A 24536-nucleotide genomic window follows, 5' to 3' on the forward strand; every position below is an offset into this window, starting at 1 on the left:
TCTTCAAGTGCCTGTATTCCCATACCAGGTGACCTGAGAGACAGGAAGGTCTTTCTTTGCCCAGAAATTTCAAGTAAAGTTTTATTCTTTAGTGCCTGCATTTTGCTTTTTGGAGCTAGAATTAGAATTACTGGCAAATCAAATATAATTATCAGCATCTCCCTAGGTGAACTAACCCATAAGTGTTGTATGACTTTCTTTCTAAAAATAAATATATCTTTTCAAATTATATTTCATAAAAAGTGAAGCCTAATGAGATTTTAAAACAGACTTAGAATTCTGTTTCCCCCACCCCCTTGCTAGTATTTGCCCTCCTCTCTAAGCATCCTATTCTCCTTTTTCTCTAGTATGAATTGTGAAGCAATCCTGAGGAACAGCCCTTGGGACAGCAGTTGTGACTTCACTGAAGGATTGGCTCACCCAACGCACAGGTAGAGCCTGTGAAGGACCCCACGTGCTACATTATAAAAAACATACCAAGTGCATCACAGTCAAATTTCTGAAAAGCAAGGATCAAAGAAAAAATTCTCAATAGCGTCCACAGAAAAAAAGACGCATTCTGTCTAAAACATAGGAGAATAATATTGACTTCTCGACAAGCCTAAAGACCATGGAATAACATCTTTAAAGTGATGAAAATAATAACTAAAACCTCTTAACCTAGAATTAGAAAACTAGTGAATTAATCCTTTAAAAATAGGGGGGAGAGAGAGAGAGACATTGCCAAATAAACAAAAGCCAACAGAAGTTGTCAACCATAGGCCAGTGCTATAAGAAATGTTTAAGGAAGTTCTTTAGATTGAAGAAAGTGGTACCAAATGGAAACTCAGACCAAAGGAGAGTACTCTTGAAAAGTGAAGAGTACGGGGAAATGGCAAACATGTGGGTAAACAGAAGTTATTTTTTCCTCTTAATTATAGAGCTGAGTTTTTGGTAGACATTAATGCTTCATGTCCTCATTCATTGGTACATATGTAATAAATGTTTCCTTTTATCACTGTTAAACACCTCAAAAGGGCTATATACCCGCTGTTCCTCAAATTTAATATGCATATGAGTCGACTGAGTACCTTGTTAAATTCAACTACAATAATAAAGTCTTTGTGGTACTGGTAAAGGGATAGACAAATAGAACAGTGGAATAAAATAGAAATACATTCCTTTTTCCCCTGTAGCTTCTAACCTATTATATCTTTGTGCTAATACTGGGCAATTATAAATTGTATAGAGTTCTTTCTTATCTTTTTGTTCAGTTTTATAATCTCTGAATTTTAATTAGGATGTTTAGTCCAGTTACATTTAATACATTTTTTAATATTTAATTTATGTAATACATTGCTATTTGTTTTCTCCCATCTGTACTTTTTGTTACTTTGTTTCTTCTTTCCTTCCTTCTTTTGGATTTGTTAAGAATCCAATTCGTCTTTGGAACAGAATATTCTATTCTATGCCTCTGTTAGATAAAAATCTGTATCTTTTTGTTTTATTTTTAATGGCTGATCTAACTATTGCAATATCCATACTTAATTTAGTAGTCCATTGTGATTTCATATTGTATCAGTACATGTATTAAAAAGGATACTTTCTGTTCCTCAACTTGTCCTTTGCCCTATTATTTTCATACAATGTATTTCTACAAATTTTAAAAGCCTCACAATAAGTTGTTACTACTATTGCTTAAAATAGTTAATTGCCTTTTAAATCAATTAAATAAAGTCAATATTTGACCATCCTGGAAAACTACCTAAGCTTACTCTCTGCTTGCTTGAATAAAAAATCTTTAAACACATATATAAGTGCAGCTATAAAGTTCTTGCTTGCTAACTCCAACATCTCTATTATCTCTAGGTATGTTTACTTCTTGAAAATGATGCTGAAAAATAAATAAAACCCAAATAACAACACGATCAATTGCCTGGGCTGAGATTACACATGCCCTACTACTGACATAACAGGTCCCCACGTCCCTTCATGTCCCCTGGGAGAGTGTGAGGGGTCACACACCTCTCCACCGCTTACTTGCCTCTGCAACCACTGCCTCCTTCCCAGGTTCCATGGCTTGAGCATGGTGGGAGGCTGCTTCACAGGTCAGCCCCTTCCTGAGTATTGTTCCTGTGGCAACACCATTGTTATCACCACCACCGCCACCATCCTTTCTGTAGTGCTGCAGCCACAGGCCCAGAACTACTTCTTGCTGCAGCCTAGGCCAGTATTAAAGAGCCTTCTTCTGCTGCTTCTCCTCTGGGTGCTCCAGATGATGGCCCTGCCTCTCCTGCTTCCTACCGTCTTTTCCTGCAGAGTTGCAGGGAAGCCCCAGAGGAGCCAGACTGCCAGAACACTCAGCAAGTCTCATCTGCTGTTGTCCCTGGGGTTAGGTCTGCTTCTTCTCCAGCCAGACTTTCTCACTATCCACAGCCAATGGTCAAAGGATTGATTTCCCCTTGGTGGCAGCTCTTATTGAACAAAAACTCTCTAAATAGCTAAGTATTTGCTAAGAATTTTATGTGTATAGAATCTTACTAATTGTCAAGAAATAAGGAAAAAAGAAGTAATCAAATATACAAGTGAATAAGTTAAAACCAAATACTATGTTTGATAAAAGAGTTCTCTGTTTTTAAAAAGTTGAAATCTACTGAATTTTGTAGGTGTTCTTTTGTCCATCTGTAAAGTTCATTCATCGATTTGACAAATACATACCAAGCAAATGAAATGTATGAGGTTCTGTCACATATACTTAGAATATAAAGTAGACAAGATGGCTGCTCTCATGGAGTTTTCAATAAACAGATAAGCTCATGCCAGTCACTGATACGTGAAATATCAGACAGTGGTAAGTGATCACAAGAACATGAAGCAGAATATAAGCTAATGGGAGGAAAACATTGGTTGGGAGGTGAAGAAAAACTTCTGAGAAGGTGACATCTGGGTTGAATAACATGAATACCAAGGGAAAAGGAAGTCCAGACAGGAGGGACAATGAAGTTATGAGAATGTAATAATTCAGAAAGTGGGTGACATAAAATGATGTCAGAGGGACTAGCCCAGACCTTCAGCTTACAAAGCTATGTCAAGGAGTCTGGGTTTCTTTCTAAATACAATGGGAAGCATTGAGAGATTTCAAATGGGAATGACATTCTGTGGCTACCTTATTAAAAGGTTGTGTGTAGTCTGAAAGTTGTAGAGATCATGACTATTCACACCTACATACTCAGACCACAATACTCATCTCCTAAAAATAAGATTTTTTTCTATATCACCCCAATGTCATTATCACATTTAAGAAAACTAATATTAGTTTCTTAATATCACATAATATTATAGCATTTAATTTACAAGTTCATATTCAAATTCCCTTCAATTCTCTCTAAAATATTTAGCTGTTTTTATCAAGCTGAGGCCCAATCAAAATTTGTATATTGTATTTGTTTGTTCTAGTCTTCAGTCTCTTCTAATCTAAACAAGTCACCCCTACACTTCTTTCTCACTGATAATGACCTTTGGAAAAATCCAAAAAAGTTGCTTTACAGAATATTTTACATTTGGGTTCCTCTCTAGGCTTTCTTATCATTGGATTGCTCTTTGATTCCCTATAATTCCTATGTTTCAGGTCTAAAGGGTTAACTAGATTCAGGTTAAATATTTTTTAGCAAGAATAGTTTATAAATGATTATGAGAATTTTATCTGCATCACGCCAGAAGGAACATAATGCAAGAACCTCACATTATTAATGCTAAGATTGATTACTTGGTCAAAGAGGTAATTGCCAGATCTCTCATTTGTGCCCTTGGCAATTAGTAAGTAATCTGTGTTGTGATACTTTGTCACTGTGTGAATATCCAGTTCTTTACCATTGATAACCCTGAATCAATTATTTCATTGGGGGATAAAAAATAGTGACTTTCAAATACTACCACTCCTTCTTTGGCATTCTTTTCTACAGATGAAATTTTTCCTCATCAACTAGGATGATACACATTTCCTCCTAGAAATCTAGGTAAATGTTTAGTTATTTCCCCTTTACTACAAATTTCAGAATAAAGATTTATCAAATAGTCATTTCCAATGATGCAAGTGACTTTTTTCTCTTTATCTTCATGTTTTTGATTTTCAATGTTTTACAGTTAATTATAGTCATCTTCAAATTGTCCAAATTTGTCTAATGGAAGCCTTTTCAAACTAGCTCCTGAGTCGTTTTAACATGTCCCCATAAATCACTGAACACTTTCTTCCTTGGTTTCTGGCACAAAAAGATATCCTAAACTCACCTTGTAGTTCTCCTGTTTAACACCTAGAATCAGCTATTTCTCCAAAGGTCATTGCTCTTTTTAGTAAGTAATGGTGAGTAGAACCCAAAATCTGGCTTCATGGTGTGTTTATTATTAGAGGAATATCATAGCTTCTGTGTTCTTTTAGTGGAGAGAGCTAGGATAGATAGATAGATAGATAGATAGATATAGATAGATAGATAGATAAAAGATAGACATACCTGTATATATTTTTATTCATGAGTCCATGTCAACATTTCCTATTTAAATTTAATATTATAGTTTAATATTACAAGTCTTTTGCCATCACATATTTTAAAGGAAGAATGAACAGAAGTGAGTAATGATTAGGACACTGGCAAGGAAAAGAAAAGGTCAGGAACGGCTCCCTAAGTTCCCATCTGACAACCTGAGCCCTAATGGCTGCTGCTGTGGCTGCCATTGCATCAAGATGGTAAGTAAGAAACAGGAGAAAAAAACCTGGGGTTGGGTGTCCAGGGTGAGAAATCAGTTATATATATATAGTTCATTGTTTTATTTTATAACTTATAAAATTAAAGGATCTATTTAATACCTGACACACACACAGATGAGTCAGCGACAAGACAATGATTTTACATAGGTGTAGAAATATAAGCTATATGTAAGTACCAGTCAAGATTCATCTAACATTGGCTACCCTATAAACAGTAATAATAAAATCACTCTACCCTAATAAGTAGATGAAGCTTGACACTTGACTATGACTTATTAAGGAAAGAATAGGTAACTCAAAAAAAGGAGAAAAGAAAAAAATGAAGGTGAAGATCTTTGGGGAAGTAGAGGAGAAAACTTACAACAACTTTGGATTTAAAACATGGTACAGTAGCTCACTGCCATAACAAACTACCACAGATTGGATACCTTAAACAACAGAAACGTATTTTCTCACAGTTCTGGTGGCTAGTTCAGGGTCAAGGTGTTAAAAAGTTTTCTTCTGAGGCCTCTCTCCTTGGCTTGCTGTTGGCCGCCTTCTTGTTTCTCTACATGGTCATCCCTCCATCTATGTGTACATGTCAATCTTGTCTTCTTACAAGGACACCAGTCGGACTGTATTAGGGCCCATCGATATGATCTCATTTTACCTTAGTTACGTTTTTAAAGGTCCTATCTCCAAATTGTCACATTCTGAGGTACTAGGGTTTAGGACTTGAACATATAAACTTGGGGAGGACACAATCCAGTACATAACACATGGGATTTTAAAAGAGCTATGCGATAGAATGAAGATACATGCCTGAGAAAGTTAACAACTATTCTCAATGGCTGGATCTCATTTATGACTGGGCAAAGACAGTTCAGGAGCAGTATTAGTTCACAATGGCTTGAGCAAGTTAGAGATGATGATTATATGATGAGCCACACACTTATCCACATTTCCATGGTCGATAATGAACATACACAGAGAAAATTAGAGACAGAAGTATATATCCACTTCATTTCTGCCAAGATTTTCTAGGCTTTGAGCTTGAGTCATTATGCTTAGCTTGCTTTCTGCCAGGGGGTTGGCATTTTAGTCATTGCTTTTTTCTTTTTCTTTCAGGACAAGTAACCCTGTGCCAACTGACTCATCCAGTACCAGCCTTAACTGTCACAAATGACATGGGAGTGGCAGGTTCCATCTATCTTAGTATAGGAAAAAATTAAAGAAGAGGAAATCAAGTTTATTTAAAGAATACTAGAAGATTGACACTTTTACAAATGGGGAAAACAAAGGCCAAAGTCAGCGCTGGTGAGCTGACTTGCCCAGGGACTTGGGGACTTGTTCAGCTAGTTGGGGACACAGCGAGGGCTCCCTCTTTTGACCCTTATCCAGTGTTCTTTCTACTTCACCACTACTAAGTAGGCCTGGCTTTAATTTTTCTGTTTAAAAATATTCTTGGAAATATTGCTTATGAATGATTGCTTACCAAAGAACATTCTCATATAGTTGTTAAGAGTACAGACTGGTCAAACAAGCCTGTATTTGATTCTGTTTTGTTTTTTTAAATATATTTTATTAATTATGCCATTACAGTTGTTCTATTCCCCCCCCTTCATTCCCCTCCACCCTGCACACCCCTCCCCCATATCATTTACTACTACATAGCCTTGAACATGTTGTCTAACCTCTTAAAGCCTTGATTGGATTAAAGCCTATCCTCAACAGTGGAATGGGGATAATAATAGCACCTACCTGAAAGAAAGGCCCTGAGAACTTTAACTTAAAGTTTTTTTTTAAAAAGTAAATATTCGTGTTAACATTCATTATAAATACCCTAAAACTTTTAAGAATTCAACTTTTCCATTCTGATCTCCTAGGTAAACATGAAGCAAAAATAAATGAGTAAACAAACAAACCTCTTTAGTGAGACATCTCTCCATTTCACAGCTAAGAGAATGTTTATAACAATGTTTGGACCTGGAAGTAGAGCACAAGGGCACAGAAACAAGTATAACAACTGAAAAAAAGGTTTCACAACTCTAAAGACGGAAAAACACAGTCTCAGGAGAAAACCAGAATCTCCGAGGCAGTAGATAGAGTAAGAGCAAAAGAAGTTCTGAAACAAAAGAGTGAGCGTGGGAAAAAAGAAAATATATTATCAGATCTACAAGCTCAACAAAAGCATTGGTGCTTGCCAGCACTGAAAGAGACTACTTTCCAGATAAAAGAATCGACTTAAGACGCCCAAAGAAAAGTTATTTCTAGCAAAAAAGACTTCTTGTCTTTCAGAGCCTGGGATCCCTTAATGTGAAGAGGTTTGTTCTGATGTAGAGTCATGTGAGGAACTGGTCATTAAATCTTAAGGGGCCTGCTTTGCTGGCTGCCATAAAACAACAGGTAGTCACAGAGCCCATGCACTTGAGCTGGTTGCTATGCTAATTTTTTTTAAATGGTGATTTCTTCCAAGAGTTGGGTTCCAGGGCCCTGCTGGAAAGCCTATCATTCAAAATTAATGAAATGCTATTAGTACTTTAAACTATCTCATTGTGCACATGGGAAACTTTAGCTTCAGTTGAAGTAATAGAGCATTTTAGAATGCATGTGTAGTACAAGGGATACTTGCTTAAAAGGCTATTTATTTTCATCAGTCTTTATTGCCTCAAAGGGCAAAAAGCAAGACCCAAAAGTAAAAGCACAAACTGAATTTATCCACAAAGCATATAGAGAAGACAAACCCAGAGGGACTCTTTGGAACAGACGTCTACAGCGTCTCCAGTTGAAGTGAAGGAGAAAAATTCACTTCTTTGCTTTGCTAAAATGGTCACCGATGAGCCAGAGCCAGCCATACTTTTTGTTCATGCTTTTCCTGTTTATTTGAATTCTTGTCTAAGAGCTGCATTGGGAACATTTTGCAAGGCAACCTGGCAGTATTTATAAAGCAAGACCCATATCATATATTTGCTGCATTTAGAAAGTATTTCTAAAGTAAGACTCACATACAGGCTGTCTACGAGAGGCTCACCTAAGGACAAAGGAGACACACAAACTAAAAGTAAAGGGATAGAGGAAGATATTTCATGCAAACGAAAATAGAAGAAAAAGCTGGGGTAGCAATACTTACATCTGACAAAATGGACTTTAAAACAAAGGCTATAGAAAGAGACAAAGACAGACACTACATAGTGATAAAGGTAGCGATCCGACAAGAAGATACAACTCTGGTAAATATTTATGCTCCCAACATAGGGGCACCTAAATATATAAAGCAAATCTTGATGGACATAAGGGGAGAGACTGACAGAAATACAGTCATAATAGGGGATTTTAACACAGTATTAACATCAATGGGTAGATCTTCTAGACAAAAACAAGAAAGTTTAATGTGATTATCCTTTAAAAATTTATTTTTTACTCTCACCAAGAACATTTTTCATTGCTTTTTTGAGAGAAAAGAAGGGAGAGAGGAAAGGAAATAGAGAAATATTAATGCAAGCAAGAAGCATCAATTGGTGCCTCCTGTACATGTTGATACCTGTACTGATGATCATACATGCCCAGACCAGAGATTGTATGTATCCAGAAGAGGGACAGAATATGTAGCTGAGGCAAGTGCCCTGACCAGGATTGAACCTGCTACCCATCAGTTATGGAACAATGCTCCAACCAGCTAAACCACAGAGGCCAGGGCTAATGTGATTGTCCTTTGACCCAGTACTTACACTTTTTTGAAACTTCCCTATAGAAATTCTATCAAAGTATTTGAAAATACAAGTATGAGAAAACCCCATGGTCTGAAATACTGTAAATTGAAAATAATGTACATGTTCATCAAAATGGACTCATTAAATAAATCACAATTTAGCCACATACCCAGCCTGGAGTCAAACCACCTGAGACTGAGTTCCCATTCAAATACTAACACTAATAGTAATAGTGGCCACATGTAGCTGTTTCTTATTGCAGCATTCAAATTACTGCAGTGTTAGAGTTGTAAAACAACACAAGTTTATTTATTTATTTATTTGAAAAGATTTTATTTATTTATCTTTAGAGGGGAAGGGAAGGAGATAGGGAAAGGAATATCAGTGTATGGTTGCCTCTCATGCACCCCCTGCTGGGAACTGGCCTGCAACCCATGTGTTTTGACTGGGAATCGAACTGCAATCCTTTGGTTCACAGGCCTGCGCTCAATCCACTGAGCTACACCAGCCAGGGCCAAGTTTATTATCTTACAGTTCAGTAAGTTAAAGATCCACAGTGGGTCTCCTGGGGCTAACATCCATGTGTCTGAAGGCTTGAGGTCCTTCTTATAGTTTAGGAATTTCATTCCTTGGTCATTCAAGTGTTGGCAGAACCCAATTCCATCTTGTTGTAAGGGCTGAGGTTTCTCTTTCCCTGCTGATGGCTAGCTGAGGGCTGCCTTTAGTTCCTAGTCCTTACACACAGATCCTTGTATTTCAAAACCAGAAAGGGGGCACTGAATCCTTCTCCCCCTGCCATCTCTCTGACCCTGTTTCCACCATCACATTCCTCTAACCCAGCAGGAAAATGTTCCACTTCTAAGGACTCAAGTATTAGATAGTCCAGGACAATCTCCCCATCTCTAGGTTTTAACTTAATCCCATCTACAAAGTCTCTTTTGTCAGGTAAAGTAACACATTCTCGGGTTCCAGGGATTTGGACATGGACATCTTTGGGGGTCATTTAACTCATACCTCTGTAAGCCTCAGGTTCCTCATCTCCAAAATGGTGCTTTTTTCCACATGTGTTTTCTGTAAATTATAGATAAAATAAGCTCTTGGCACACAGTAATAACTCTACAAATATTAGAGATCATCATTGCTGTGTATGCATAACAAAACTGAGACAGCACCATATTACTGGCATAGAGAGATGTCAAAAGATACTTTTGAGAAAAATAAACTATAGAAGAACATGTATAGTATAGCCATTTTTTTGTAAAAGAAGGAAATGGGAAAAATAGATGTTTGTATTCACATACGGAAAAAAATGTTTAGATGGATACCAAGAGATTGAAATTGAGAATGTGAGTACAGACTTGGAATTTTTAAAATAATGTGTATTTTAAAATCTAAAGTGGTAACATTAGGAAAATAAGTGGTGTGTATTATCCAGATCAGTGCGGAAACAAAAAGGAAATAAAGAAACAATTAGTCATAAAATGACTATGAAGAAGAAAAAAAGCATTGAAAAATGCTTGTTTTGGTAAACAAAAAATTCTAAGTAAGATGCTAGAAATAATTACAAACATCTCAATAGTCACAATACATGTAAATAGATTATATTATATTTTTTATTAAAATACAGAGTTCCTCAGATTGGAGAAAATAAAGTCTAGATTGTGAAGACACCATTCAGGTAAAATTTAAAGCACAAATATTAATATATACATTGATTATTGACAGGTACACATTTAATAAAAGTATAGGAGTGGAGATGAGAAGTAAAGTGTCAATTTAAGGATTATGGTTGCTTCTGGGAAGAAAAGGAGAAAGAGAGTGTGAGAGAAGGTTGCAAAAGGCATAGCGATTATCTGTTATATTTTCTTTCTTTCTAACAGAAATCAAGTATCTAAAATATATGACAGGTTATTTGCCCTTTAAAATCCTGGTTTGTTATGTTCTCTACTTTTCTGTGCATATAAAATACCTTTACAGTTTTTTTTTTAAAAGAACTGTACTGAGAAGTTAGGGATAGGGGTGAGGCCCTGATGGCACATGTATTTTGGGTTGTAGAAAACATCCTAAAATTTTAAAGGTAAACTCGAAATTAGGGTAGACAAAATTGTATACCCATTTCCTGTTCATCAGTTAAGGTTAACCATCTACTGAACACTCAAACTAGGTTAAGGATGACACTGTTTGAAAATGCCCAAAATATGTACATGAACATGCTTAAGAAGACTTAAACAGAAACATGCAGTCTGATTTAGTAAGTTCTTTAAATGTCATCAAGAAACAAAGGAACAATTGGAATAATGACTAAATTTCTAGAAATTTAATTTTGAGCCACATTCTGAAAAAGGGGATCATGGATTTCTAAGAGGAGACAATTCAGAGAGAAAAATGGCCCATGCTGAGGCACAAAGAAGGGATCTCATCAGCAGAATGCAGGGGACGATAGTAGATTAAAGTGGCTTGAGCAAATTTCCTTCCTGAAATTTTAAAAAGTTATGAAAACAGATATAGGTAGGTATTTACTTGAACATAAGCACAGAAAAAATAAATGCTGATATACAATTAAATAGAAAATATAGGCTAAATATAGGAAATATAGGAAAATAGGTCTGGCATCGCAGATTTACACTGACTTTGACAATCCCCTTGGGGATTTCTGAGTGGCTCTGAAAGAATGAAGGGGGACACGGATGAGAACCATGACTGAGCCTCAGTCCTGTTCCATTGGAAGTGTTAGAATTAGCTCTCTAGAGTTAGGCTTTAATTGATTAACACAGATAAATATCCCTCCCTCAAAAGGACAATCTATTTTGAAAATATCCCATTTAATGTCATCAAAATATTCTAACATTTGGCTAAATTCATCTTTTTGCCTTCAAATTAATTTGAGCAAAAGGCTCAACCTAATTTCTGTTGAGGGGCCATAGGTGGCCATGACCACGCTTGGAAATTTGAGTCAGTCCGGATTTGTGGATGATAGCACAGAAGGTGTCACATGTGCCACCTGGCCAATCACCAGGTCCCGCTGCTTTTGTCTCCTCATCACCGCTCACAGCCTGACTCCCACCTCTGCTGTTCCAGATCTGGCTTCATGTCATTTTGCCCAAACACTGAGGCACTGCCCCCATGGCCTCCCGGCCATACTGGCTGCCAGAGTGATCCGCCCACCCCAGCTGCTGGCATACTCTGGCTGCCGCATGTCTCCGCTCAGTGCTCTCTCCTCCTCTGTAAATCCATATTCCCAACTTCCTCAGCCAGTGCACATGGTTCTCCTACAGCCTTGCTGCACTTTGAATAGACTCCTGAATAAGACTTGTCTTGTTTGGTTGCAATTGCATTCAACTGTCTCCCACTCTATCATAAGTCCCTGAAGGACGGAGACCATGTCTTAGTCCTTTTTATCTTGCCAGTAAATAGCAGCTTCTGGTACATTCTAGGCACAGTGAATGCTAGTGGATGTTGAGTGAATAAATTAGTGCTCTACCACTGATGTAGGGTAAAGAGATTGCCCAGTTAATCAGATCCATGATTTATCCCCCTCATTCCTGCTATATGTGGCAGCAGAGAAAAACCTTTCTCTCTAATCATGCCACATAATGCAATCCCATGAAGTCTGTGCATTTTGAGAGTAAAGGCTGAAGGACATTATTTTCTTTTATAAAATGAAAGACCTTGATTATTGGCACAGAGAGGATACTAGATTCATTAGAGAGGAGAGTGGTCCAGCAATTTTTCTGTGTTCTTGTAACTAATTACAGATGAGTGATTAAAGAAAATTAGTATCCATAAAAATCGACCACAAACCAATAAGGACGATGAGTTGAATCATAAAAATTCCATGCTATTTATATTCCCCCCACACACTCAGTGCATTTATTCTAAATGGAAAAGTACAAATATTGGGATAAAAACATTTAAACTACAGAAACAAGAAACTCTAAATGCTAATCCTGCCTTAAGGGCAGAATTTAATTCTGTGCTAAGCTACTGTATGTGGTATTAAGAGGCATGGTAAACCAAACATTTGAGAACAAGTAATTACACTGAATCTCTCTATCACATATTTGTTTCACACATAATTTATACAACAAGCCCACAGAGAAAAAACATAAAGTGCTGTTTGAAACAGTTTTTTCCAGCCACAAATTCTTCAGGCTTACTTTCTTTTTTCCTCATTGAAAATTATTTACTCCTATGGCCTTGGGTTGGATAGCAGTGGGATATTTTTTCTCTGTTGTGCAGGGACAAAGAAATAACATCCTTAACTTGTTATATTAACCTGTGTCCTTCCAGCCCATCTTGAGCATCTAAATGCTCAAGGTGGAGGTGCATGGTCCCTGAGGCTGGTTTATGTGATACTTTTAGAGGGGAATGGACTGTAAGGGGGAACATTTTCACTTACTCATTCATTTGTTCATTCAACTGGCATTTATGAACACCTGCTATGTGTCCAGAATTGTGCTGGCACATCTCAGGACACCAGTGAACAGATGGGGTACCCACCTTTGATGAGCTTGCATTCTAGCGGCAGAGACAATTAAACCAACAATCATAATGATAGAAGTACATATAGGGAGTTGTAGGGACCTGACACTTGTCCACGATGGTCAAGGAAGGCTTCAAGGAAGAAGTACTAAGCTGCCTCGTCAGTGGTGAGTGGGCCCTGACAGAGGGCAGGACAGTGGAAATTTCAAAGCTGAGGAAAGACCTGGGAGAGATGAGTGTGAGAGGGGAAATGGGAGCAGATGAAGCAGGACAATCCTTATTGCTGGAGCAGGGAAGATATTCATAAAGATATGGAGTCAAAGTCTCTAAGTAAAACTTTTCTGTGCTCAGAAGCTAAGTAACAGCTTCTCCAGCCCTCCTTTCCTTCTCTACCAGGGACACCTACAGTAAAGAGAAAAGCTGAGAGCTTGAGTATATTTAAGAGACACATTAAGCCCCTGTGCAGCAGTATCGTAGCTGGATTGATTCTGGCATTTGCCCTCCTGTTTGCATTTTGCATGAAGAGGAAGATATGTGCCATCAAACCATAACTCACCTGCAACTTCAGCCCAGCTCTGGCTGCATGTAATTCAGTATCTGGCAAGAGCCTGACCTGGAGCAAGGGATTGAACCTCATTGTCCCATGGCGCCTCATCATTAGAATAGGCTGCAGAGAGAATTAAATAAGTAATGGCATATAAAGTGCTCAGAACAGAGCCTGGCACAAAGCAAATGCTCCATAAATATTAACCTTTATTTTACTCTACACACAGGAAGATCCAATGAAGCTACTTGGCTAGTTATTTAAATAACCAGCACATCATTTACAGAAACTGGGCTCAGGAGTAAAGTGTTGTTGTTTAACGCCTTTGATGCTAACAAGAGATTAAGAAAGTTAACCCTGTGAATACAAAGGCTGAAATTTGACAGCCTTTCAAAAGAGTTACAATGGAATTTTTGTTTACATCCATTCATCAGGTGTTCATTATCCCCACATTCATTAAATGTGTACTGAGTGTCGGGCCTGAGGGTACAAAGATACCTGAGTAGGACTGAAAATCTATTATTCATTCAATACAGGCTTAGCAAGTGCCAAGAAAGTGCAAGTAAGCGCTGAGGATAAAACGATGCACCAGACTTTCCAGCAGAAGGTGATGTATGCTACAAAGAGGCAGGGATAATAATAAAAACCTTGGTTGAATGCTTTCTTTACCCCAGGCTCTGTACTTCGTGCCTTATCTGGATTATCTCCAAGTGCTGTGACAGTTGGGAGCATGGAGGCAGGGTTCCAAGGTGGGGTGATTGAAAACACGTCATGGAGGTGGGGGCATTAAAACAGTATCTCAGAAGATGCTTGACTCCTGGAGCATTACACCCTGGTTTTATGACCTAATGGGTCCAATGGCTTTTTCTAAAGATGTTTCTTAGTACAAAGGTTATTTTAAACAAAACGTCCTATAAAATGGGAGAGTTTCTGCTAAAAATGTCATCTGCTGACAAAATGGAACTACTACCATGGATAAGAATCTAGCTATTATTTAAAAATGAATAACTTCTGCCCTGGCTGGTGTAGCTCAGTAGATTGAGCACGGGACTATGAAGCAAAGGGTCACCGGTTCAATTCCCAGTCAGGGCACATGCCTGGGTTGTAGGCCAGGTCCCAGCAGGGTACATATGAGAGGCAACCACACACTGATGTTTCTCTCCCACTCTTTCTCCTTCCCTTCCCCTCTCTCTAAAAATAAATAAATTAAATACTTTTTTTAAAAAAGAACAACTTCTGCACTGGCTGGGTGGCTCAGTTGATTGTGGCATCATCTAGTACACCAAAAGGAATGCGGAGTCTATTCTCAGGGTCAGGGCACATGCATTGGTTGTGGGTTCGAGCTCCAGTCAGGGTGTATATGGGAGCCAACCAATTGATATTTCTCTCTCTCTCTCTTTCTTGCTCTCTCTTCCCCTCCACCCCTTGCTTCCTCACTCTCTAAAAAAATCAACAAACATATCTCAAATGAGGTTTAAATTCTTTAAGTATTAACGACTTCCCATTACATTATCAAGGCTGATCGTCATCTTGCTTGCCTCGCAGTTCCAACCTCATCTCTCTCTCAACACTCCTTTCTCCCGCATACATCTCTGGGAACATGTTTGCAGCACACTCCACAATCCTGTTTCCAATTATTGGTTGTGTAATTTATTGATAAAGCAAAGCCAAATATGAGTAAGAAGAAAAGCCTAATTAGAAACGAAGCACTCAGTGTCCCAATAAGGAAAATTCCAGGGCTTCAAAAATAGAAAATCAGTGATGCATAGTTTAAAGGCTTTGTCACTGAAGAAGTAATCCCAGTGCTTAAGAAACCAGAAAATGGATTAAACAGATGGGGCAAAGTTATCAGCGGCAGAGAATGGGCACCTACTGAGAAATCAAAGGACTTAGAATCGAAGTGATTTTGGCACACATGAATATCAATTTGTGTCCTGAAGTGAATGCCATGGAAAATCTGTAAGGAAAGGAATATAAAATCAGCCACGAAGAGAGAACAACAAAACAGGTTATGGGCTGACACAGAAATGCGGGAACCCTTTCTTTTATTAATTTGCCAATTCGGTGAAATAGTTCATTTGTATGACTTTTTTTCTTTATTGAATTCCCTACTTGAGTGAGTCAACAAAAACAGTGACTTTTAGTAGAGTTTAGATTTGGCTTCATTCTGATAAACTTGCCCTTAAATATACAGAAAACCATTTTTTAGTATACATATAACACAGAAACCACCTCAACGCCACATGTGTTTGCACATTCTTCTCTGCCCACACCTATCTGAACATGTTCCTAATTAGTTGACCCCCTACACTTAGATCACCCCATAGGAGAAAGAGCAAAGGTTCAGTTTGTTTACAAGTGTTTGAAAATGATAGGACTAAAAACTCAGTCTGGAGTGTCAATGAATTGCTGGGTAACCCTTACCAAATCACTTAGCATCTCTGTTTTCTAATTACAGTGTCGCACAACGAAGCGAGCTGCACGTACACACCACACTCTTGAGCACTGACAACCAACAGACTTAGCAGGAAAGAGAGAACTTTCCTGCAAGAAAGAGAGAACTAGAAGCAAAAGCAAAACACAGCTTCTGAGTGATGGCGTAACAAGTTGCTATTTATACACCATCCTCCGTCTGCTGATGTGAACTAGGGGTCTTTCCCTGCCAAAGAATAACTTTAGGGAATGAGCTTCCTGGTGAGCTCACAGCTTAACACTGCTTGTCTCACCATCTTGAGTCAGCAGTGGATAATGCCGTGCAGAATAAACTAATTTTAGTCATCTGTGGGATCCTTGTAAACACTCCATGGTGACTCTTTGAAAAGTCAGTGTGAATTTGCTATCTCGGCTTCATTTCCTGCTCCCAATAATCCACTAGGGGTATTTTTAGGTGATGACGTCTTATAGGACTTGACTGGGTGAGTTTCTCTGTTTCAGAGCTGACATTTGAAAGTTCTGCGGCAGATGCCAAAGTCAGAAGGCCTTCTGGTTAGGTGAACTAGAAAATTGACTGACAAATATGGCAACAAAGGACATGGACACGTATGTGAGTGTCCTATACATGCTGTAGGAAAAGTGCTGCCCGCCTCACTCTCATTTTTTTTTTTTAGAGTGAAAGTAACGTTCTTCCAATTCATTGTTTCTGTCTCTTTCAGGCTGCTTGTGGAAGAGCAGCCTGAAAGGGACTGTCACTTAATAAAACACTTTACACTGAAATAATTTCTGGCCACCCACATAGCTCAGACAGGTACTAATGAGACGGGCAGGGATGGGAAGCACAGCTGAGTGGCATTCAGGTCTCAGGAAATGCTGTCTGCTGTTGAGCGACGTGTCTGCACCTTGACATCTCAGAGGCTAGGTGTTGCTGGTGCCACAGGACTGCAGCTGCGATTTCAGACACTCTACACAGTGTCCCCAAAGAGCCAGTCCAAGGGGATTTTCTTGTGAGTTCTACAGGGATTGGTACTGATCACTTCTGTTCCTTCGACAAACATTTCTGGATCATGCACCACCGTAGGTGCTCCTCACTCTCATTTCAGCCCCATTTTCAGTGAGCCACAGCCCACAGCTGCGTGGAGGGAGAGATGAGGAGAGAACAGTGCTTATCCCTGAAGCTGACAGTGTGCCCTCCAGCTACAGACTGTACATTTGGGGTGTGAAATGACCCCTCAGCTTCTTAATCATCTCCCCATTCTGTGAGGCATCCCTGGGCCGTGAGTCACACTTCATTGGCAAATGCATGCTGAGTGTAGAGCACTTGTAATCTGTTCAGCATCTCATGGGTCACCAAGAAAAAATAGGGCCTGAGGACAAACTCCACTGGTCAGGTCACCCAGATCCACGCAGGTCATCACCGCTGATACCCCTTGGTCAAGAACTCATTTCCTGGAGTGAGAATTATGTGTAAAACTTTGCACCAGGGCTTTGTGATTCCAAGAAAGATATTGAGTTTGGCTGTATTTATCAAGGAGCGTGGAAACCAAGAGAAGGGGTTGAGTAAGAAAGAGGGCGTCGGGAGAATTCACTGAGGCCATCGGTGAATCCCCCATAAGCCGGGAAGAATGTGAAGGGACCCAGTCATACAAGAAAAAAGTTTCTTTTTTGAATCCTCGCCCAGTGATACATTTATTGATTTTAGAGAGAGAGGAAGGGGGAGAGAGGGAAGAAACATGAATGTGAGAGAGGCATCCATTCATTGCCTCCCCACATGCCCCAACCAGGGGTGGAACCCTCAGCTCTGGTATGTGCCCTGACTGGGAATCAAACCTGCAAACTTTTGGTTTGATTGGGACGATGCCCCAGTGAACTGAGCCACCCTGCCAGGGCAAAAGTGTTTTTGGTTTGTCTTCTTGAAAACCTGCAACCCTGGGATGTTTGATATCAGTATTTCTTGGTCTAAGCAGGGGTGTCCAGCTCTAGGCCTGTGGGGTGCGTGTGGCCCAGGATCACTGTGAATGTGGCCCAGCACAAAACTGTGAATGTACTTAACTTTTTTTGGCTCATCAGTTTTTGTTAGTGTTTGTGTATTTAATGTGTGGCCCAAGACAACTCGTTGTCCAGTATAGCCCAGAAACGCCAAAAGGTGGGACGCCCCTGGAAGGAGAGAACAGAACTTAGAACTTAAATGAAGTGTATGAGGAGCAAAGGGAGGAGGATGGGAGGGAGGGAGGGAGGGAGGGAGGGAGGGAGGGAGGGAGGGAGGGAGGGAGGGAGGAGGCAGAATCGGAAATAGCAAGAGGGAAAAAGACGGAAATGAATTGTCCCGTAATTATTTTTATAAGAAAGGCAGCAAATAAGAGTCCCAGTGTAGAATTTCTATTTCTTGAATTTTTAAAAAATTAACTTTGAGACTCTCAGATTTGGGGGGGCCAAGACTTTGCTATAGGAAACTTCATTTAAATTCCTCTTTCCAAAGAAAATACCCATCATACCAAGATATACAATCTCTGTGTGGCTTTGCTGTGCTGCTGGAAACTCGGCCCCACTGATTGATTCTTCTTTACCGAAAATCCCAAGTGTCCTCATTTAGCCCTCTAAAAGCAAGTGTGGTGGACTCCCGATTGAGAACCGCAAGTCTTTCAGAGCAGAGAGGCAGCTGCCGCCGTCTGGCCCATCGGCTAGTACAAGGCGTGTGCTATGCTATCCGTGAACCATGAAGGCAGGCAGCGCTCCTGCAGGATCTTAAGAAACCAGCCTTTTCAGGGACATTGTGTTAAGGAATGTCTGGAATGTTTTTAGTACTGAGAGTTCTCGGGAAAGCCTATATGGCCCATGATGAAGAATGGGCAAAACAGTAACACAAAGTTCAGCAGGTCAGATCAGAGAGAGCTCAGAGGACCGAAATCATTAAGATGAGGGATATGATCGTCTCTTCTCAACCTTTAAATGAAGCCCAGAATGTTTTTGGATTCCAACTGCATCACACAGACCATCTTCTATAGCCTCAAGCTAATGAGAGGGTAGGTGCTAAATAGGCTTCACACTAAACAAGTAGCAACTACCTGTGCTTTTTTTCATACTGGCCCTTAGCTTAGTATATGAATGAGTGAACACTGTTAAAGTATCAGCATAACTGGGCCTTTGATTTTACATTATTAAAAATGGTTGGTTATTCATAGAATCAGGAAATTCTATTTCTAATTATATTTTAAAGGCTTTAAATATATTTAAAGGTTTCTAAAATTCTACTTATAGGTAGATGTCTGTATGCCCATATATATACACATATATGAATACATTCTGCCTGAATGCCTCTTTTGTTTATTATAACTGTGAATTTGCTAAGGCTGAAGACACTGCTTTAGTAAATATATTTAGTATTTAAAAATCACAGTTAGGGTGTAGAGTGACATTGTCACTTTATTTTTTACCTTGAACTTTGAATATTCTCCATTTTAGGATTTCTCAGACTTTTTGTCTGTATTGTACAGTAAGAAATACATTTAGAATTTAAAAATTTTGATTCAGTATGCTCACATGTATACATTGATATGCTCTTTATGTGGATATATAAGTATGTGCAAATATATATATGAAACAAATACATGTGTAAGTATATATCTATATATATGCAACAAAATTTCATGAAACAAAACCTACCCTTACAAAGTATGATGATACACTCTGGGCTTTGCTATTCTGTTTCTTCATTTGTATAAAATATCAATCATGACAATTTTTGTACTCATTAATGGGTCTTGAACTGGAGTTTGAGAAACACTATTCTACCTGGCCCTTTAAGTAACCTCAAAATGCTATTTAAAAAATAAAATGTTATAATTCAATAATATGGGTACTCATTTGAAATTATTCAAGGAAATAAATGAATGCTAATAAAAGGACCCTGCGTCTTTTCCTAAGCTAAATTATGACCATTTTTATGTTATCTTACACTGGAGAATAGTAATTTTTTAAAAAATGAGACTAGTCATGTAACCCTTTCTTCTTTTTAAGTAACATTTTCCACAATCTTTCCAACTTAAAAATTAAGCTACCTCCTTTCTTTTGGCTTCCCACTCTCCATCCCCAATTTTTTTTAAAGAAAAGATAATAATACTTATTAGAATGCAACATTAAGAGTGAGAGTCTGGGTTTTTCCGGAACAGACCCAGCTCACTTCAGAGTCACAAAACGGGCTGCGCGCAGCATGCGAGCAAACGCAGAGTCAGGCCCTGGGCCCTCGGCTCCTTGGGACTGAGCAATAAATTTAACTTTTGAAGAGAAGATCAGACACTAATTACCCAAAAGGGTAATTATTACAGACACTGTGTGGTGGCTCCAGCTGGGAAAATGGAGAATCATCCTGCAGTGTGAACAAGGATTCCCTAACACTGAGGTCTTCTACCTGATAAATCTGACCGGTGGGTCAGAACCCAGTAAGCTGAACACACTGAGAAGACTAATTTTGAAGTAGACTGTGTATTCCACCTTAATAGATCTGCTTTGTAAATTTAGATTTTTGCATGTTGAGTAAATGGAAATGGGCCCTCCTCATACTTTTTCTTGATGCTGCCTACAGAGCTGACAGGTTGCTGTTGAGAGAAGTGTTTTAAAGCACTAAACATCACTGCGTGCATTCTCTGGGTGGCGAAACAGACCCTATTGATAAGAACGACCCTCCGAGAACTGTCTTCGGGACTGGACCCCTCCTTTGGCAGGCGGGGTAAGAACGCTGTACATACTTCTTCCCACACAGAGCAGGAAACTTGACTACACAACTCTCAACATGCCCTCCTGTTCCCCACCCGCACCGGACTTCCTTCACACAGCCTCCCCTGACTCACCCACCCTGGTGCTCACCACGCCCAACCCCGGTGCCTACTGACCTTTGCCTTCCTCCCGAGACTCTGAATTGCAGAGGGCAGACAGGCAGGCAGGCAGGGTGCATAGCTCGTCCACTGCTGCATCCCCCAACTAACACAGTGAACTGGGCACATTTCGGGGACACTCCATAATGGTGCACTAGGGGAAAGAATACATGAGTGAGTGAATTTTAATTAATTATTCACTTTCACTTGTAATGCCCTTGGAGAGGCAGCCATCTCCATGTACCTTGGCCTGGTAGGAAGCAAGTGCCAAGCACTGCTCAGGCACATCCCCCACAACACCCACCCCCAAAGCTACCAGGGAGCTCACGTCCATGGGGCCTTCGGGAGCACGCGATTCCAGCTTCAGCTCCATGGGAGCAGCCCTGGGAGTCTCAGAGTGGGTGGAAACCGCTGACCCAGGCACCTGGAAAACCCAGAAGCATTGGAGGTAGTGGCATCCAGGGTCTAAAAGGACAGTTCAGATGTCATCTCTTCTTTAGTAGTACTTTCCTCCAAATGTTTTGCAGCTTGTATTTCATTGCTAAAATGAGAGGAACAAAGGTAATGTTTTACAGGGATCTTGCCATGGTCAGTATCGTCCATGGTATATAAAAAGCTTTTCATTGATATTTGTTAAATGAAGACACAAAACAGGAGAACCCAGTCACTACACATAAATTGCCCTCCTTCAGGTGTTGTCAGGGAGACATACTCGAACCGTGTGGACACAGGTGGCATTTGTAGTCACTGTCCTATTAGATTGAACCATAGGATATTGTCATTTTAGTAGGCCCAAACCGGTCAAATATCAGCATGCCATATAGTTCAGCCTGATAAAGGTTTACATGTGCCACCTTATTGCTAGAAACAAGTCAAGCCTGAATCCTGCTGATAATAAGAAAGCTGGAGTGGTGTTAGCAGGCCACTAACAACCTTTGGGGAGAACTAAGGACTGAAACGGACAGAAGGATGCACAGCTGCTCTAGGTCAGTTCTTCCAAAGTGTGCGTCTAAGGCATTCCGGTTCCTATGACATTTTATGAGGAAAGAAGAAAATGACTGATTTAGGAAATGCTGCAAATAATATTCCTTTCCTAAAATTTCAAAATCAGTATTAAAGTATCATGTATCAAAGAACCTGAATGTCTTTACCACAGTAAAGAAAGCCACTTAACTATGTTTCATCCAGGACATTCTAAATTTATTTGACGAGTGAAGCCTTATTTGAAGACTTCTAGATGCCTATTATCACAGTTAACCTTTTGGGATCACGGTTCTGTCCTATGACCCAGGCCTCTCCCAATCCTCAAGCTCCTTAGGCTTGAACCCACCCTGCATTCTACCCTGTAAAAAACACAGAGCCCACTAGCAGAAGTCCATTTCAATTCTCTTCACTGTTTCTGAACAATGGGGAAAAGGAGCTCAGATCTTCCACATGTCTGCATACAAGTTGCTTTCTACTGATTTTATACTCAGTTTGTGTATGTCTCATAATGTCATCAATCCAGCTTTTAGGTATTGCAGTGAGTAATCTTAATAGAAACTTGGGAATAATAATACCTACCATTCACTGTATACCTACCATGTACTTTTCACACTACAACATGCTTTACATTTTCAATATCTCTGGTGTGCATCACATTGCTCACGACGAGCTAAAAATTAGGTTTTTTTGCCCCCATTTTATAGATAATCTTTAGTGTCTCAAAGGTGTTAAGTTTTGTGGCCCAAAGTCCACAGCTTGGTTTCAATGACCCTGCTCCTATGCTCCCTGCATGACATTAATAAGAGTTACACTTATATAGTACTTACTATGAGTCAGGCACCAAGTTTTCACTTATTTAACTCATAATAAGCCAAAAAAAGGTACCATTCTACAACGGTACAAAAAAGGTATCCCCACTTTACAACTGAGGAAACCAGCTGAAAAAGTTAACCAATCTGCTGGAAGTCACACAGCTGGGAAGAGGCAGGGCTGGAATTCAGACTAAGGCCAGTTACTTATCGGTTGTACAGTAAAGAGAGCCATTTACCCACAATTCACCCAGGACTTTCCAAACTTGTTTGCCTAGAGGATTATTATTGGTAGGTCATGACTATTACTACAGATAACAATTTGGGAGACACAGTTTGGGAATCACAGGACCAGCAACCTCCCTTTGATCCACACATGTGTAGCCTCTCCCAGTCCAGAGCCCATGACCTCTGCTGGTGTGCTCTCCCTGCCTGCTGGGGACCCGGGGTCTGCATAGCTCATTAATGAAGCCCCCCAGCTTCAGAACTAGAAGTCAGAAACTGTTCATCTGTGCTCTTTATTCTCTTTAAAATCAGTAGAATTTGGCCAAATTCAACATAGCATATTCATAAAGATTAATGCAAAATATATTATATTAGAATATAAAGTGACTTTTACCTCCAATGCCCATGTAGAAAAAAACAACCTTTTGTGCTTTGAGTAACTAATAATAATACCAAAAGCCTTGAGGTCTCTGAGGGTCCTGAAACCACAAAGTAGAGTATGAATACCAAATAATTCTAGGAAGGTTGTATAAAAGAACTAAGTTCAACATGGCACCTTTAATTTCACCACTATTGGGGAAGATAAGATCTAACATTTATTGGATGTTTATTATAATCCAGGCACTCTGTCATGTGCTCCCATAGATTATATTATTTCACAAAATTTTTATATGACAGTTATTCCCATTCTATAGAAGCAAAACACAAAGAACTATGAGTTTAAGGAACTTTCCCAAGATCACACAGCTATGTAGCAAGTGGTGGAGCTAAGATATGAAGGGAGAACCTAGTTTTTAAATGTCTCCAGCCATTTTAAATGCTAACTCTGGGGTGCGCAAAGCAAGGTTGAGTACGAGCCCCCAGGTTCTAACAAAGTGATCATTTGCTTTTTGCAAGCCCTATATTAAAAGGTACATGACATCTACCAAATAGTTACCCTTGGGGAACCTTCAAAATCTGTCAGCTGGAAATAAGAGTCCAGATGGGGAAACTCTAAAGCCTTTAATTGCTCCAAGATGATATGTTGGTTTGGCAGATCTGGCTCATCTTGAAAGGAGGTTTTTTTTAAAGATATAACTGAATAATATGACATTAAGAAACATGACTCGAGTTCTCATGCTTATAAAATCATAGTTGTCATTTCTAAGTTTCCCGAAGTCTGTTTTGCAATCTTTTGCTAAGTTGGAGAAAACCAATACTGTACATACTTCGGTACATTCTGCACTTTCTTCCCTTCACCAGTGAATCTCTCAGGGTTTTCAGTATTTCTGGTTACTCAAATCACTCCAAAAAAAGATTGATTTTCTCTATAAGGACATTAGAGGAAGAAATCATTTTATATTCTAAAAATAATTTACTTTACAAATGTGCCACATGGATTTGGTCACTTTACAAAACTTCAAGAGAGAATTAAGACTGCCTTAAGAAGTGCTGCAAAACCTAAAATAACTAGAAACTCAAGCAATTTATTGTTTTCATTAAAACTACAGGTGGATTTTCAAGGAGGTAAGAGATAAAAACAGAAGATGATCATTTAGTGAGGCATAGTGGTGACCTTGAGAATGTGTATATAAAGAAATACTCCAAGTAAAAACAAATCATAGAACCAATGGTGATGGGAGGTAGTATAACACATGTATGAGGAAAGGCTCTGCTCCCCACAGCCTGGGCTCACTCGTTAGGGATGTGACCTTAGGGATGTGACCGTGTCCTCCCCAACCTGTTTCCTTTCTATTTAAATGAGGCGGTTCCTAAGAA

At 39.3% G+C, this 24536-nt stretch overlaps 1 long non-coding RNA gene across 1 annotated transcript; it reads right to left on the minus strand.

Moving 5' to 3' along the window:
* Positions 1 to 9428: 9428 nt before the first annotated feature.
* Positions 9429 to 20906, minus strand: LOC128625879 (uncharacterized). Its single transcript, XR_008389744.1, has 3 exons — positions 20779 to 20906; positions 13469 to 13579; positions 9429 to 9501 (listed from the first exon to the last, which is right to left on the minus strand). It is a non-coding gene; the product is annotated as an uncharacterized LOC128625879 (long non-coding RNA).
* Between the last annotated feature and the right edge of the window lie 3630 nt (positions 20907 to 24536).

Source organism: Artibeus jamaicensis, unplaced genomic scaffold (assembly GCF_021234435.1).
Source record: "Artibeus jamaicensis isolate MK-2021 breed Jamaican fruit bat unplaced genomic scaffold, CSHL_Jam_final scaffold_1019, whole genome shotgun sequence".
Taxonomy (NCBI): domain Eukaryota; kingdom Metazoa; phylum Chordata; class Mammalia; order Chiroptera; family Phyllostomidae; genus Artibeus; species Artibeus jamaicensis.